Raw genomic sequence first — 16469 nt, forward strand, 5'->3', positions numbered from 1 at the left:
CTCAGAGGCTGGAGGAAATAGATGGTCAGTCCAAGAGCCCTTGGCTTTGGAAGCATGAGGCTTGGGTTCAAGGCTCGGCTGCTCCCCCTTAGCGTGACCTTGGGCACGTCACCTGAGCTTTGTCCTTGTTGGTAAAGTGGGGATGAAAATACCCACCTCCCAGGAGGCAGCATGTGCGAGGCACTTGGTGGAGGCCCGGGCACGAGGTTGGCTCTGCCTCCAGGGCCGTGGGAGCCCCCGCCTCCCTGGCTGACCCTTCTTCCACCCTCCCTCCCTCTCTTCTCTAGCTCCCTGGGCCTCTTTCATGTAAAGTATGATGTGGAAATAGAAAAGGCACCATTTTGCCCCCACAGAGCCTGCCCCCCGTCCAGGGTGCTCCCCCTGCCTTCCGCTTCCTGAGGCCCCACTCTCCCCCGCCAGGGGTTGGAGCTGGCCTGGTCCAGCCTCTTCCTTCCTCCCCGGCCTGATGGTCCTGATGGTCCTGATGCTCTGGCCCTGGTGGCTGGCTCTGGTGTCCTCCCCGGACCTGGCACGGCACCCTGGGTGGTGGGGCCAGAGCAGAGAGAGGAGCGTGCCTGGGAGGGTCTCAGTGGCAGAGACAGAAGGGACCTCAGCCCCCCTGGACCCAGAGGAAGAGAGAGGCCCTGAGGGGGAGGGCCGCCTGCGGGGTCACATCACCCCTCCTGGCCACCTCCTCTTGGTCCAGATCTTTTTCCCACACATAGGGCACTTCTGGCTCAGGAGGACACAGGACTGTTGTGAGGCCGAGGCTCCATCCTGCACCTGGCCCCGAGGGTGCCATGCTGGGGAGGGCTGGCGAGGCCTTGCTGGGTGTCTGTTCCCACTTTGGACGCACACTGTTCCTCCCCATTCCATACCTGCTCGCACGGCCACTTAGCCTCTCGCCATCCTTACCCCGGCCTGGTGTCCGGATGGCATGTGGTCAGACACGCGCCCTGCCCCCTACCCAATCACCCTTGTGCTCTGTGGGGAGGGTGGGGGCGGCAGTGGCATCTGGGCTCTGCTGAGGCCAGAATAGCCAACACATCAGGAATGTGCCAGATGCTTGGCGCGGATTAGCCCCACGATCCTCGTGACAACCCCCGCTGCAGGTGGACGCTTTGATTCTAGTCACCCCAATTTATAAAGAAGGAGGCTCAGAGGGTTAAGTGCCTGGTCTAAGGTCCTGCAATTGATCAGTGATGGATTTGAACCTGCACCATTGGAGTTAGGAGCTCTCACTCCAATCTCAGCCTCTGAGTTTTGCGGCCCTAGCAAGGGCAGTGGGTTAGAAAAGGAAGCTGTCTTCTTACCGTCCAGGGTGTAGTTCAGGGCAGTTCCTCCATCTAATTCTCTTTAAGCTGGAAGCCTAATTCTCATAAGTGCCTCTGCAAGACTTCCATCTGCTATTTCTTGCTGACTTCCTCTAGCCTCAGAGTTTTGACAGGTCATAGTTAATTGCCGAGTCTGGCTCCTAGGCTGGCTTTGCAGGGCTTGTCTTTGGGGCCCGTGCACAGCAGGGGTGGTTTCCTTGGGGGTGTTCTCACCTCCCTGGAGGAAAGGAGGCTGTGCTGGCCTGGGGCTCTGGCCTGGAGGGAGGGATGTGGGGCCCGCCTGCTGCTTGCTCTCTGGCCCAGCAGTCTTCCTTGGGTGCAGTCAACAGAGGTGTCTTTGATTGTCACTGCTCTGGCTGCCAAACAGGAACAGCAGCAAAAAAGCCCAAAACAAACAAAACTCCACAAAGCACCCAGCCCTACATCCTCCTCCCCACCGCCTGCCTCTTCCCCTGCTCCCTCCCCTGCCCTGGCCCCACCCATATCTCCCTCCACCCCTGAATTAGCATCCTCGGGGGTCCCCTGGGCCAGCCAGCTGTCTCTGAGCAGGGGCTCTCTACCCCAGCCAGTGAGAGTCTCTGTCCTCACTGAGGACCGGACACAGCCCTCTGCTGGCCTTCGTACAGAGACTGGACACTGAGCCACCCAAGGGTTCAAACCCCCTCCGCCAGGGAAGCAGGCAGCCTGGCAGGGGCAGGAGATGGGAGATGGAGAATGGGGTAGATTGTCAGTCTCTCTGGGGATGTTTAGGTACCTGGGAAGTCTCCATATGTCTCCTGGACACACTAACAAACAAACCTGCTTGGTGCTTCCGTGGGGGACAAGCTTGGGTGACCCCAGCTGGAAATGGCATCTTGTGTGCTTCTGGGATTCTGGAGGCCTGTCTGGCTGGTCCTTACGTGGACCGGTCTCCCCTCCCTCCCCCTCAAGTCCCCAGTTCCCTGTAACTGGTGACAGGAAACAACCCTGATCATCTAGGAGGCAGAGACAGGCCAGGGGTAAGGGACGGGGAGGACGCTCGGCTTGGGGTGCCTGGAGCCTCCTGGAATGGGTCCTCCAGTGAAAGGGAGTTTTCTTGCTTTCTTTCCTCCTTCCTTCCCTTCTTCCCTCTCTTTCTCCATGCCATTCCCTTCCAGCCTCTGGTCTGCCTCCCTCTTTTTTTTTTTTTTTTTTTGAGACAGAATCTTGCTCTGTCGCCTGGGCTAGAGTGCCACGGTGTCAGCCTAGCTCACAGCAACCTCACCCTCCTGGGCTCAAGCAATTCTCCTGCCTCAGCCTCCCGAGTAGCTGGGACTACAGGGATGTGCCACCATGCCCGGCTAATTTTTTCTATATATTTTTAGTTGTCAAGATAATTTATTTCTATTTTTTAGTAGAGACGGAGTCTCGCTCTTGCTCAGGCTGGTCTCGAACTCCTGAGCTCAAACTCCGCCCACCTCGGCCTCCCAGAGTGCTAGGATTACAGGCGTGAGCCACCGCGGCCCGGCCTGCTTCCCTCTTATTCTCATGCACCTCTTTTCTCCGTGTCTATGCTGTGCCACCTCTCTCCTGTTTTCCCATCTGCCTGTCCCTCTGGGTCTCCTGCCCACTCAGAGTCCTGGCCTGGGCTCCTCTGTCTCTCTGTGCTGGGGGAGGAAAGGCATCTGGGTTCACGCCCCTGCAGCCTGGCTGGATGTCCTTATGGGAATGGCATCTCTGTGTCACAGTTTCAGTGCCTCCTCTTTGCACGGCTCCCCAGTTGGCCAAGGCCTGGCTGTGGAGGGATGACAGTGAGCAGGATAGCCACACATAGTTGCTGGAGGAATGTTCCAGTGGGCACATCCCAGCCTGGCTCGGGCCCTGGGCAGGGTGTAGCTCTTGGGGAGACAGACAGGGACTCTCTGGGCAAGGAAGTCAGCAAAGGGTCTAGAACCTGCAGGGGAGAATCTTAGCCTAACTCCAGGGCATGACGGGAAGGAGGGCCACTCTGCCAGGAGCCTTCCCAGATGCGCCTGCTCAGGTTCCTGGCCATCTCTCATCCTCTCCCCTAAATGCACATCCGCACCTGTGGTCATTCCCTGGGTCACTGCCCTCTGGCTGACAAAGCTGGAAACTTCTGGCCTCCTTTCTCTGACTCTTCCCTTTGAGCAGGCCAGTCCTGGGGCCACAGGAGGCCCTGCCTAGGGGCCAAGTCCTGGGAACAGCATGGCTTAGGCCAGGAGCTGAGGGCTTTTAAGCAACCTGTGGCTGTGTGATAAGAGTTTCTGAGGGTTCTAGAGCTGGGGCTTGGGGAGCTAAGTGGAGATTTGGGAAGGGCAAGGGCCGAGAAGGGGAGCTAACAGCGAGGATGGGGAAATCAAGCCTCCTCTGCATGCCAGGCAGGCTCTGGAGACACGGAGGTGGCTGACTGACGAGGTGTCAGAAGGAGACAGGGAGCTAAGGCCTGAAGGAAGAGGAAGAGCTGTCTAGGCAGGGGAGGGAAGGGTGTTTCAGGCTGGCGGCACCAGGAGCTGTGCAGGTGAGAAACTGTTTGTGTGGGACGGGGACAGGGAATGAGAAGAGCCGGTATTACCGGAGTGTTGGAGGTGCTGCAGAGCTCGGGGGAGCAGTGACTTCCTCGGGGGCCCATGGAGGCTGCGATCGCTACTGGGGCTATGGGGATGGAAGAGTCCTTGGAACGCAAACCCGATCCTTTGCCCCTGCTGCCCTTCCTCCTTGCTGCGTCGTGTCTCTGCCACGTCCCCACCCACGACGCTGGCCGCATTTCCCAGTGCGCACTAAGTGGTGTCACGTGTCTGTTGAACGGTGCTGATACAGACCTTTCCATCGGCACCTACAATTCTACGGGATGGTGCTGATCTGCAAAGAAGGCATCTGAGATGGGCCAGGAGGCTGCGGATTCCTGGGGGCTGTGAACTGGTTCGGGATCGCCCAGTGGGCAGCATGGGTTGGTGGCGGAAGCTCTGGACCTGGAGTTAGGAGACCCAGGTTCTGGTCCAGGGCTCCGCCACTCACCAGCTGTGTGGTTTGGGTCCAGACACTTGGCCTCTCTCGGCCTCCAGGGCCTGAAAAATTAGGTTGAACTGGTTGATCGTTGTTGTTTTTTTTTTTTTTTTTTTAATTTTTCCAGTTTGGTTTAACAGATGTTCAGCAAACTGTTGTCAACCCCTTGCTAGGCAGGTGCTCGACTGCCAGCATGATCCAAGGTCCTCGGCCGGGCAGCATGCCGGAGGTCCGCAGGTGTGGCTGTTCTGTAATGAGGGCAGGCCTCTGGGGCCAGAGAGAGGCAAGCACAGGCTAATTGCACTTTCCTGTCTGCACAGCACTTAGCCCAATTTGTAATTATTCATTGTTGATGTTTACTTGTTTGTGTCTGCCTCCCTGCGAAAGCTCCGGGAGCACAGGGACTATGCGGTGGTTTTGTTCCTCAGTGTCCCAACGCCCAGCACAGTGCCTGCGCATCCCAGATGCTTGATAACCCTTTCTTTCCGGAATGATCCGAGGCACCCTTCCTCCCATGGCATCTGTTATACTGTATCGTGACACAGGGTGCAACACTGTGAGCTTTGGGATGCTGTCGAGCAACAGACCCCTGGTGGCTTGTGGAGGAAGGTCGGGAGTGGGGCACACCCCATCTCTGGAGGCCGGCTCTGGAGTCCCTGCAGAGATGTACTGAGTCTTTCACCTGGGGGATCGCAGGGACCACCACCACTTGACTCCCAGAGGCCTGGCATGTTACGCCTTTGGATTCCTGCTCAGTGTCCAGTGGGAGCTCTGATGCCTTCCTTTTGTGGCCAATGCCTTGGGTGGGTGACAAGATTATCATCCCCCTTGCAAAAGAAAGAAACAAAAGGAAGCTTCCTCAAGCTGATGGAGGCCTCACTAGGCCTAGAGTTTAGTTAGTCGTGCACCTGGGCCAGCTCAGGGACAAGCCATAGGCCCCCGGGTCCCTCTTCTTCCATGTAGGACCCAGGGATGGAGCTCAGGGGGATGGGTAGGTTTCCCCTGGTCCAGGCGTAGGTCAGGCCCAGCCTCCCCAGGGAACCTAGCCTGTGCCCTGCTGTGTGGGTGCTGAGTTCATGCCAGCGGCATTTCGGCACAGCTGCCAGGCCTGCTTCTGGGTGGAGAGGAGCAGGAAGGAGGATTGCACAAAGGGAAACTGCAGGACGGCCCCGCTTCCTCTGGCTCGATGCCTCCCAGGGAGGGCCAAGGGGCAGCACAGGCTGCCTTGGTCCCTGGAAAACGACACATCCTCTATCTGCGTCCTCTCCCGGGAGGAAATGCCGGGTCCCAGGAAGAGAGGTCCTGTCGTGCCCACTCTCCAGTCCATTCACCCGGCCTGCCTGTCCCACCCATGAGGGAGGTTCCTGTAGCCCTCGTTTCTCAGACGGACTCAGTTTCTCCTCCCTCCTGTCTGCCTCTGAGCTTCACATAGGCCCTCGGCCATCGTACCTGCTCCCTCCCTGCGGGAAGTCTCCCAAAGAGCCGCTCACCTGTCCTTGAGCAGAACAGCTCTCAAAAGCAACCTCTACCGTGGCAGGGACTTTGTTTTGTTCATTGTTCTATTGCCACTGGAACATAGTAGGTGTGCAATAGATAGTTGCTGAATTAATGCACGTGTGCGCTGTTACTTAGCACTATTCCCGTGGCTGTCTTAGGCAAGGGTCTCTCCCCCAGCCCTCCCCACCAACCACCCCATTAGACGGGGGCTGGAATCCTGGTCACTGCAGAAACTGGCCTGGGCCCCACCCCCGCTACTTGGACATTCATTCAGGAAAGGATTTTGGACTCTCTACCGGGTACCCATCCCTGTGCTGAGCAGTGGGGCAAACGTGAAGACAAACAAGGCAGGACTGTGACTGGCGTGTTCATCCCGCAATCCCAGATCCCCTCTGCCTCCAAGACCAGTGCTTTCTGCATTCTGAGACCTCTCCTTCCATCCACCCCCTGCCTCCAGCCAGCTGCCAGCTGCTTCCAGGCTCCTCACCCCTCCATTCCTGATAGTGCACACAGCTAGTTAGGAGGTGTCCTCCTCCCTGGGGCTGCTTTCAGAGAGGAACAAAGAGGGACTGGGAGGCCAGGGTGGCTGACAAAGGGAGGCCGGGAGTGGTGGGGCAGCCGCAGACTCTCATTTGTAAGCCCAAATCTCTCCCTTGAGCTTCAGCAGCTGCCTTTATCTGGCCTGATAATGGACCGAAACCATACTCTGCTCCCTGTCGCACGATCTGCAAGGCTGCTAGAGTGGCAGCAGCCCAGGGTGGTGCTGGGCACTGCTCCAGCTGGCGTAGGGCGGGGAGCCACCCGCCTGCAGGCCGCCCGCCACCCACGGATGTCCCACCCATGCAGGGGTCCTCAGTGCCTGCGCAGGAGGCTCAGAACATCTGAAAAACTGAGGCTTCGTCTGCTGTGTCTTTGTATTCCCAGCACTGAGCACAGTGCCTGCCACACAGTAGGAGCGCAGTTGTTGACTTTCATGCATTCAGCACCTGTCTATCGGGGACCTACTGTATGCAGGCAGCTGTGTTTTCTCCCTCCCATCCTTCTGTTTCCTTCCCCCAGCGCCTGTTGGGATTCCCTGGTGCAGGGAGAGGTGGGGAGTCTGCGAGGCGGCTGGTCTGTGCGAGGCCAGTCTGAGGCCATCCCTGCCCACTGGGTCTCAGGGAGGAAGGAGGAGGAAGCCCTTCCTGTGTTCAGTAACTCGCATCATGCCATGCTCACAGCAAGCTCTCATGCATGTGACTGAGGCCATCCCCCCGACATGGCCAAGCTGGCCCGGGGCGTGACACTCCCATTCTGCAGAGAAGTGGGATTTGCACCCAGGTCTTCTGCCCCATAATTCAGCGCCCAGCCCAGGCTTCCTCATGCTGTTTGGGGCCTTAGTCCCTGAGTTAAGCTCTGAGTTTCTGGAGGAAGCTGGCTTGGGGTGGGCTGGGGAAGGGCAGCCAACGGTGATGAGGTGAGCAGCAGAGGGAGGGGGCGCAGGTGGGCTCAGGAGCAGGACTGGCCAGTGGGTCTGGCGAGCCCAGCTGTCTCTGAGGTGCCACTGGCTGCCTCCTGAGTGGGCAGAGAGTGCTGTGTGAGATGGGGGTTAATGGTTGTTTTCTAGCAAGCGATTCCTCTATGTGGGGTTTATCTTCCTGGGTCATCGCCCCGCGGTCTGCACTTACCAGAGTAATAGCAGCCTGGTCTGGGGCCCCCCGCCCGCCCTCTGGCCCCAGGGCCCTGCAAACAGATGGCAGCAGATGAGACAGAGGCAGGCAGGAATAAACAGGAGCAGCGCCCACCCCGCCCTGCCCCTCTGTCCCAGGGCACGGCAGGGCTGTGTGCCCTCAGCTCAGGGTGGCTGCCCTCACAGCAGGGCCCAGATCCAGGGAGCCCCCAGAGACACCCGCACCCCCAGCCAGTCCTTACCCCAAGTGCTGGCCCCTGCCCGAGCCCCAGCACTCCCCCTCGCTGGCCTCAGAGCTCCCGCACCGGCTTTCTGCTGCTTCACACGCGTCCTCAGGAAGCCGAGGGGGAGGGGGCAGTGCTGCGGATGGAGGATGGCTCGCGGGGAGGCACAGCGCTGCGGGTACCCGTGTGGTTCTCTAAGTCCCTGGGGGCACCCATGTGGTAGGCGTTGTTTTCAGTTCACAGTTGAAGATGCTGAGGCTCTGGGAGCTTAAGTGACTTGTCCAAGGTCATTCAATTAGGTAGGCAGAATACTAGCCCCCAAAGATGTCCACATCCTAATCCCCAGAACCCAGGACTATGGCCCCTTGGGTGGCAGAAGGGCTTTGCGGGTGTGATGAAGTTAGGGCTCTGGAGATGGAGAGGCTCTCCTGGACTATCTGAGGATAGTGTTGTCAGGAGGGTCCTTTAAATGTGGATGACAGAGGCAGAAGACTGAGCGGTGTGAGAAACGCAACTGGCTGTAAGATGGAGGGGGCCAAGGAACTGGAAAATGCGGGGCAACAGGAAGCTGAGACACGCGGCTGGAAAGTGGCAGAGCCAGAACTGAGCCTGCAGTGGGGGCCTCACCTGTGCGGTGGCCTCGCCAGGCACCCTGTGGCCGCTAGCCCGCCTGCCGCGCTCTCTGCAGGGACTGGGGCCCCGCGGAGCACAGCCACGGCCGGCGAGGGAAGACTCAAGCCCGGGCCAGCCAGGGTTTTAGCCGCTCTCCTCCCCTGCCATCCCCAGCCGCCCTGCCTGCCTCTCCCCGCTGCGGGCCGGGTTCTGAGGAGCCACAGCAGCCTGCTTCCTGGGGGTCGCGCAAGGCAGGGCCCGTGCCAGCTGTTGGGCACGCTCAGCCGGGCTGCGCTCTTTGCTCCTCACTTGGTTTCTCTTTCCTGGTTGCTCTGAGGCAGGGGGTGGGCAGGATGAGGGGTGTCTGTGGGTCTCTCCTTGGGGGCCCCAGAGGACCTGCGTGTCTGTCTCAGGGCAAGGGGCAGTGTCTGTGTGTCCGGGTGCCTGGTCGTGGGGAGGGTCCGAGGGCCCTGCCCCTCTGGTGTGTGTGTCTCAGACCCTGGGGCCCTCTCTGGCACTGTGTGGGAGCGTGTGAGTGTGCGAGTGTGCCTGCTTGTGGCCCTGGTGTGAGTGCCTGTGTGAGTGTGTGACTCACACCCTGTGTGTGTGATGCATGTGTGACTGTGTGAGCATGTGTCTCTTGTGCCCGTGTGCGTGTGTGAGTGCCCACTTGTGCCTCTGTGTGCGTGTGCAAGCGTGCAGCATCTGCTGGTGTTCTGTGAGTGTGTGAACATGTAAGAGTGCGTCTGCTCACACCCTGCATGTGAATGCCTGTGAACACGTGAGCATGTGAGTGTGCAAACACACGCACTTGCGCCCTGTGTGAATATGTGAGTGTGCAAGTACGCAGGTGTGTCTGTTTATGCCCTTGTGTGAGTGGGTGAACATGAATGAGTGTGCCTACTCGTACCCCTGTGTGAGTGTGGGATTATGCCCGTGTGTTTGCGAGCATGTCTACTTCCCGCTCTGTGTGTGAACATGTGTGTGTGTGTGTGCGCATCGCTGCCCCTCCCCCAGCCAGCCAGCCAGCATTGCCTCACCCCTGTGACACAGCCGCTAATGACTATTTGCCATTGTCTGTGCAGCAGTGGCATCACCTGCACTAATGACAGTCTCTCCTGCCTAATGACCTGGCTCCTGCCCCATCATTTAGGAGCCGCAGGAGCACTGGCCCCGTGGCCAGAGAGATGTTGACGAGCTCAACACATTTCCCGCTGGGGTGTCAGTGGGGGTGGGGAAGGCGTAAATCCCGCCCCTCCCCAGCAGCCCTGGGGTGCCGCGTGGGCTTGGAATTTCAGCTGGCTGATGGCATCCTGGGCGGGAAGCCCCAAGTCTGTCCCTGCCCTCTGTCTCAGCAGGGCCGGTGGCTGCTGCCCTGCCCCCCAAGGTGCCCTTGGACTCCAGCAGCCAGACGGTCTCAGCTCCTGCAGACAGGGCTCTGCTGCTCCCTGATCCCAGCTTCCCGAAACCCCCAGGCCCTCTGGCCTCTGTGAATGAAGAGGTCCCTTCCGAGCGGGCCTCTCTGTGCCCAACAGGCTCTGGTCTGGCCACACCTGGGGAGCGAGAGGGTCTGGAGCAGCCAGGGAGTCACAGAGTCCAGGCCAAGCCACCTGTGTGGAGGCCACCGCAGAAGCCTCTTCCACCCACCCCACCCATGTTTCTTTTATGATCGAAATTAAGTTGAAATAGCCTTCTGGATTCTGAAGGAGGAGCTGGGCGGGGTTGCTGCCGCCTTTCTGTGAAGCCACAGCCGTTGTTCACACTGTCTTCCAGCCCTGAGCCAACCGGCCCATCCACGTGCCCCACTTACGGGCCACCTCGCCCACCTGGAGTTTGCCCAGATGTGCAGAGCTGCCTAGTACTCTGCCCGGTCCTGTAGGGACCCACTACAGGTTTTCCAGGTTAAACCTAGTCCCATGCCTGCCTGGAGTTAGCTGTGTCACCTTGAGCAAGTGAGGGGCAGGTCCTCTGCAAAGTGGGGGTGCAGCAGGACCTGCTTCCCAGGGTCTGCTTCCTGGGACCAAATGAGCTCCGGGTGTAAAGCACTCAGAGCCTTGTGGGCACAAGCAGGCACACATAAACCTTTCTAGAGCCTCTTTGGGCCTTCCTTGCCTCAGCCGTGCAATGGGAAGGACAGCTGCTGGCTCGACCATGAGGGGCTGAGTGAGGGAAAGAAGGAAGGGGTGAAAGCACCAGCTGTCCTGACTGCTGACCCAGTGTCCCTGTCCTGCAGGGAGCTCTCATGCCCTTGCTGGCCTAGGGCTGTGGCTTGTCTATGTCACTGATGGAAGGCTTCCTCAGACCGTCCTGAGGATGGAAAACCATCCCAGTGCATTCCAAAGTGTTTGTGAATGCGCATGTCTGTCGTCTCTGTGTAAAATGCATTTCTCCCTGTGGGTTGAGGAGACACCTGGTCCATTGTTTCTGGGCAGAGCAGGGGCAGGGGTGTGGGGACACCTTGGCTTTACTTTGTTCCTCTTCTGCTCCACTGTGGAGTCTGCACTGAGTGCTCACGTGTACTGTACTGGCGAGGCTGGGCCCCAAAACAGGAGGACCCAGATGCAGCTGGGGGCACATCCCCTTCTGCCCCAACATCCCTTGGAAGTCCCCCTTCTCTCGCCATTTGCCTGGGTAAGGTCCACGCATGGCATCCAAGGTGCTTTGCCATCCAGGAGTGGCCTGCAGGGTGGAGGGTGGCGCTGGACATGTGAGGGTACAGGGAGGCCTCTCCTCTGGACCTAGGCCCGGATGAGTTTCAGGGCTGAGCCAAGCTGCCTCTGAATCCTGCTCCTTCCCCATAGCCCTGGACACCTAGCCAGCCAGCCCATGGGTGGGGCATCAGGAAATGCTTACCACAGCAACAGACCAGTGGGGGGCGCTGAACCCCAGGGATCGTCTCTTTCCCCCTCCCCCAACACACCAGCCACACCCTCGGCCTGGGCCTCCCCGAGAGCCAGTGGTGGGCTGCAGGGGAGGGAATAGCAGCGGCTACCACCTGCTGAGGGGTGCTCCGTGCCAGACGCCGCACAGATCGATTTATAGATATCACCCAATCTTTGCCACCCTCTCAAAATGTTCCTGTTATTGTGCTCATTCTATGGATAGCAAAACTGAGGTCCAGAGCGGTTAAGTCTGCACAACTAGTAAGTGCCAGAGCTGAGATCCAACCCCAAGTCAGCCTCCCTCTACATCTGCTGTGGCCTCGGAGGGAGAGACCCGTGTGTGTCGGTGGGGACCCAGCATTAGCGTGCAGGCTGGTTCCAGTGGCCAGGAAGAGCGAAGTTGGTCGTGGAAGGGTTTGCAGTACTCCAATGGGAGAAGCTTCCCTCTCCCCAGAGATTCCTGCCCAAATACAACCTTATCTGGGGCCTCCCTGACAATCCAGGTAAGACCTTGAACATGGGGAGAAGCTGCTCATTGTTGGCTGTTTCATCAGTGGGACTGCTTGATTATCAGGAAGAAAAAATTAGATTTCAGAGTCTTCCTTGGCACTCCTTAAGGGCAGGGACTAATCCTCTCGCAAAATGGGCTTTATTAACACTGACTGCTCTCACAACTAGTGACAGCCATGGGAGCTGTAGCTTTGTGAGAACATTTGCAAAGTAACACGTAAACCAGGGCAAATGAGCACAGGGTACCGTGGGATCTAAGTGCCGAGGGGACGCGAAGTGAGCAGTGGTGAGAATTGGGTGGGGTTGGCTGGGAAGGCTTCTGAGAGCAGGGGAGTGTGGCACGGCTTGGGGAGGGACAAGGCTTTCCTTGAGGTTGGGGCAGGTGAGGGGAGTAGCTGGCATTTAGCATCCCAGCGGCGTCATTCCAGAACAAGCCAGTCCCTGGGTGCCCTACCCAAGAGACCCGGCTCAGTGACCTGGCACCCTGGGAATTTGCCCTGCCTCCTGGGTGGGGATTGTCCGGCAACACGCGTGCCCAGCCCATTTGGAAATGCGGTACGGTCTTGAGCCAGGTCTTCCTCTCCAGGGTTTTGGCCCAGTTTTGGCCTGTGGCCCATTCAAGTGTCTTCTCGGTGGGATGTTGGGGGGAGAAATGGAGAGTGTGGCTTCCTCTGCATGGGGCTGACAGAGAGTCTGAGAAGTGGCCTCCCTCCTCAGGGGGTCAAGGTGCCAGTCGGGAGGCTGGTGCCCCCTGCCAGCCTGCCGCCACACTGCCCTGCACCTGGGGCTGCAGCCTGAGCCTGGGCCCGAGGCAGGGGAGAGAAACCTCAGATTCAGAGTTCCCCAGCTGGAGGGGACTTTAGTGTTCCCCCTCCCTTACGGAGAGGGCTGTGGAGGCCGGGATCAGGAGGGGAGGAGAGTGTGTGCGGTGGGCCCTGGATGTGAGGAAGACATACTGTCTGGTTTTGGAGGACTTCCCTGGAGGGTGGGGGTGACTGGCACATCCCATGCTGTGGTCCAAGGTGGGAGCAGTAGGCTCACCTTAGGCACTAGTACTGGGGCGGTGGGTGGGGAGGGAGAGATGGGCAGAACCCAGGTGGCTCCCATAGGAGGGCGGCCCCGAAGCAGGCCTGGGAGGTTGGAACGGGTAGGGACTGCATGGGGGCTCCCTGGTGGGAAGAGGGAGGCACGTGTGTCTGGCTGCACTGAGGGGAAGGCCTGAGATGAGAGAGTGGGGTGGGAGCAGAGAGAGCACCCTGAGGACAGAACTCTGGGCCCAGCTGAGGCTTTGCCTGTAAATCAGGAGGCAACGGGAGCCCCTAAGCTCCAGCAGGATTCAGATGGCCCCTTGCCCCTGGGGTTGCCAGCCAGGTCTCCCGTGCTGGCTTCCAGAAGCTGCAGCCTGTGCAGTCAGGGCTCAGTGGAGGGGTCGCTTGAGCCCAGTGGTGGATTTTGAAGTGGGGGGAGGGATTACTTGGAAAGGGACATCCAGGAGTTGGCTGGTGAAGGAGAGGTTGAGGGTCAACCTTTGGGCATGCTCCAACACTGGAACAGAGGGCTTGTGGTCACTTTATAACTGGCATTTAGGGGTGTGCCTGCAGCAGCCCCAGGAATGACAGCAACTGGCTGTCTGTCTCCTGCCCAGCAAACTCTCTGTGCTTTACAACAAGAGCGTCCTGTTCAAGGTCAGCAGAAAGAGATGCAAAGGAGAGACTGACCCCTGGGATGTGAGAGCCTCTCCTGCCCTCACCTGTTGTCTTCTGGGGAGAAGGGGCAGCAGAGGGAGCCTCTTGAGGGGCATGAAAGGGCTTGGGAGGAGGAGCAGAGACACTGAGTCACTAGCTAAAGGCCACGCATGGAGGCCAGGGGGAGCTTGTGTCTGAGCCCCATGGGATGGCTCTGTTGTTGGCTCTGTTGTTGGCTCTTGACAGCCTTCCTGTCTTCTTGTCCCTGGGCTCTGTGCCCAGGCCCCACTGTCAGTACCTGCTCCCTGAGCCAGCGCCTGGCAAACGCAGCCATGAGCTCATGGGGTGGGGTAAATTGGCAGGCCCCCGATCTCCCCTGGAGCAGCGGCAGGTGCATGTCGGAGCCCTGGGCCCGGCGCCTCCATAATCTCCCTCCTGGCCCCATCCGTTTGCAGGGAGGTGGCTCCTCCAACCAGCCAGTTCAGCCTCCTCCACCTTGGTCCCCAGACTCCAACAGAGGTGGAACATTGGCTCACGCCATGGCATGAAGGCTTGAGATTAGACTCCAAGAAGGATTTCCTACTCAAAAGATGGGATGATGGGATAAGGGGAGGGGGAGTTAAAATGAAGGACAAATATTAATAAGTGTATCACTCATCATTAAGGGCTTATTCTGTGTCCTGCTCTGTGTTAAGTGCTTTGCAGGCAGTTCTTATGTAATCTTTTCCGTGACCTGGAGAACACGGAAACTCGGGCCAAACTTTCACGCCAGTACGCGGAGGCTGCGGGATGTATCTGGAAGGTCCAGTGAGGCTGGCACTGGAGAGCGCGCACTCATCCCTTCATCTGGTGCCAGTGTTAATGAGACAGGCTTCTGGGGGTCAAACAGGTGGGAGAGGTAAGGGCTGAGCTGATGCTGCAGAGGGTGCAAGCCAGCCACGCAGGGGCGGGTGGGCCTCCCTGACTGGTAGTTCCTGGGTCAGAAAGGAAGCAGGCACATCAGCTCTGCAGCAAGAGGGAGCAAGGGGAGACGGCAAGACGCCTGAGCTCCAGGGCTGCATGTCATCGGCAGGTGAAGGTGCGTTTCCTGGAGCGGGAGAACAGCTTCAAGGGCTCAGTCTGGCAGTGGGGGGATGGACGGCCCAAGTCGGGGTCTTTGTTCAGGCTCGTACGTGTGCTCGTGCGTGCATGTGTGCCTGTGCCCACAGTCTCCAAGGAAGCACTTTCTGCCCCTGCTGGCTCTGGGCTCTCCAGCAGCGTCTGTTGTTGTACCACAGTCCCTGAGGGAGAACCGCCGCCTGGGCTGGTGGTCTGGAATGTACTTTATATTTGGGTGCAGTGCTGTCTGGATTGGGGACCATTTTGTTCCCCAGATGTCCTTCAATATGGCAGACCATTTATTCTAGTCCTGAACCCCCCACCGTTACTTCCAGGACGTTTTCTCTGCCCCTTCTCCAAGGACCTCCACTGCCTTCTCCCTTCCCTGAGGGTGAACTGGGGTCCAGGATTTTAGCTAGTGGGGGGCATATCCCATTCCTTCCCCCTGAGCCTGCACTTCCACCTTGGCTCATTCACCCTGAGTTCCACCTGCCACAGGCTTGAATCCACTGCAGTGAGTCCACACACTCTTACAGCGCAGATGTAGGGAGAGGAGGGATGTGTGGACGATTCCTGGTGTGTAACTGGGGACCAGCCCTCAGGTGTTCTTGCCAGGTGTCATGATGGCTGCTGGCCCCCATCTGCCCTTGGTGCCCAAGCCTGTACCCCACGACAGGGGTCTGGGGTCATACTCTGTGTTTCAAGGTCCAGTGTCAATGCACACAGAGAGTATTGACCTTGGGTGTGGCCTTGGATGTGAGGGCCAGGTGGGACCCCAGAGACCATCTAGGCTCATATATCCTTTATTTACAGACAAGGCATACCCCAGAGAGAGGGAAGGGCCTTCCCCGGGACCACACAGCAAGTTGGGGGGACAGAGCTGATCTCTTGACCCCATGTCACAGGTCTGTCCACCATGTCACATTCTCTCCCTAATTTTGATAAACCTCTCTGTCCCTTCCTGTCTTTTCTCTTGTCTCTGCACTTTTCTCATGCTTTCCCCTCCACGCAGACCCTGCCCATTTCTCAGGCCCTAGCCTGGCCCGCTCTACGCGGGAACCTTCCTGATTTCTCTCTCCCAACTTCTGCTGCGCCATTAGCAGCTCGTCCTGCTAATTCTCATTCCCTAATTGTCTGTAACACAAATTAATTACTTGATGCTCTAATGACCTGAGTTCTAACCAGGCTCAATTGCTTCCTAGCTGCGTGACCTTGGGCTAGTTACTTAACATTCTTAATCCTCTGTTTTCTCATCTGTAAAGTGGGGCTGGCCTTTGAGCCTGAGTGAACAGCAGAAGCCAAGGCTCGGGGTAAACTTGGGAAATGGCAAGGTGGAAATCTCCGTGCATCAGGAGTGGGTGGGGCTGATGTAAGAAAGGCAGGCGGGGCCGGTTGTGGGGAGCCCCAGCTGGGAGGGGATGTGTTATTGGTAATGGGGAGCCATGAGGCTTTTTGGGAAGGGAGGTAGCAAACCACCACCTAGAGTTTGGGGTGGCCATGAAATGGGGTGGAAAAGCCACGGATTTTGGAGTTGGCAGATCTGGATTTAAATTCCAGCTCTACCAGTGATTAGCTGTGTGACGCTGCACAAATGGCTAGATCTCTCTGAGCCTCCTTTTTCAATCTGTAAAATAAGGCTTATACCTACCCCATAGAATTATGGTGAGGATTAAGTGAGAAAGCATCTATAAATTGCTTAGCTTGGAGTCTTGCACTTAGTGAGTGTTTAACAAGGAGTAGCCGTGATTGCTGTTGCTGTCATCCAGCAGCGCGTGTCTGCCTCCTGGCCTGGCTTTGTCCCTGGGTCTTTCTGGTCCTGGGTGTCAGGCTCATTGCTCATTTCCCAACCTGGAAGCCTCCCAAGGGCAGGGCTCACATGCATCATCTTCCCGCCCTAGCTGTTTTAGGAAGAGATGGGAGCCGGGAAAGCTGTTGAGAAGTGATGTCACTCCCTGGGGCCTCTGGGTGGCTCTGCA

This window comes from Eulemur rufifrons, chromosome 16 (genome assembly GCF_041146395.1).
Source record: "Eulemur rufifrons isolate Redbay chromosome 16, OSU_ERuf_1, whole genome shotgun sequence".
Classification (NCBI taxonomy): Eukaryota; Metazoa; Chordata; class Mammalia; order Primates; family Lemuridae; genus Eulemur; species Eulemur rufifrons.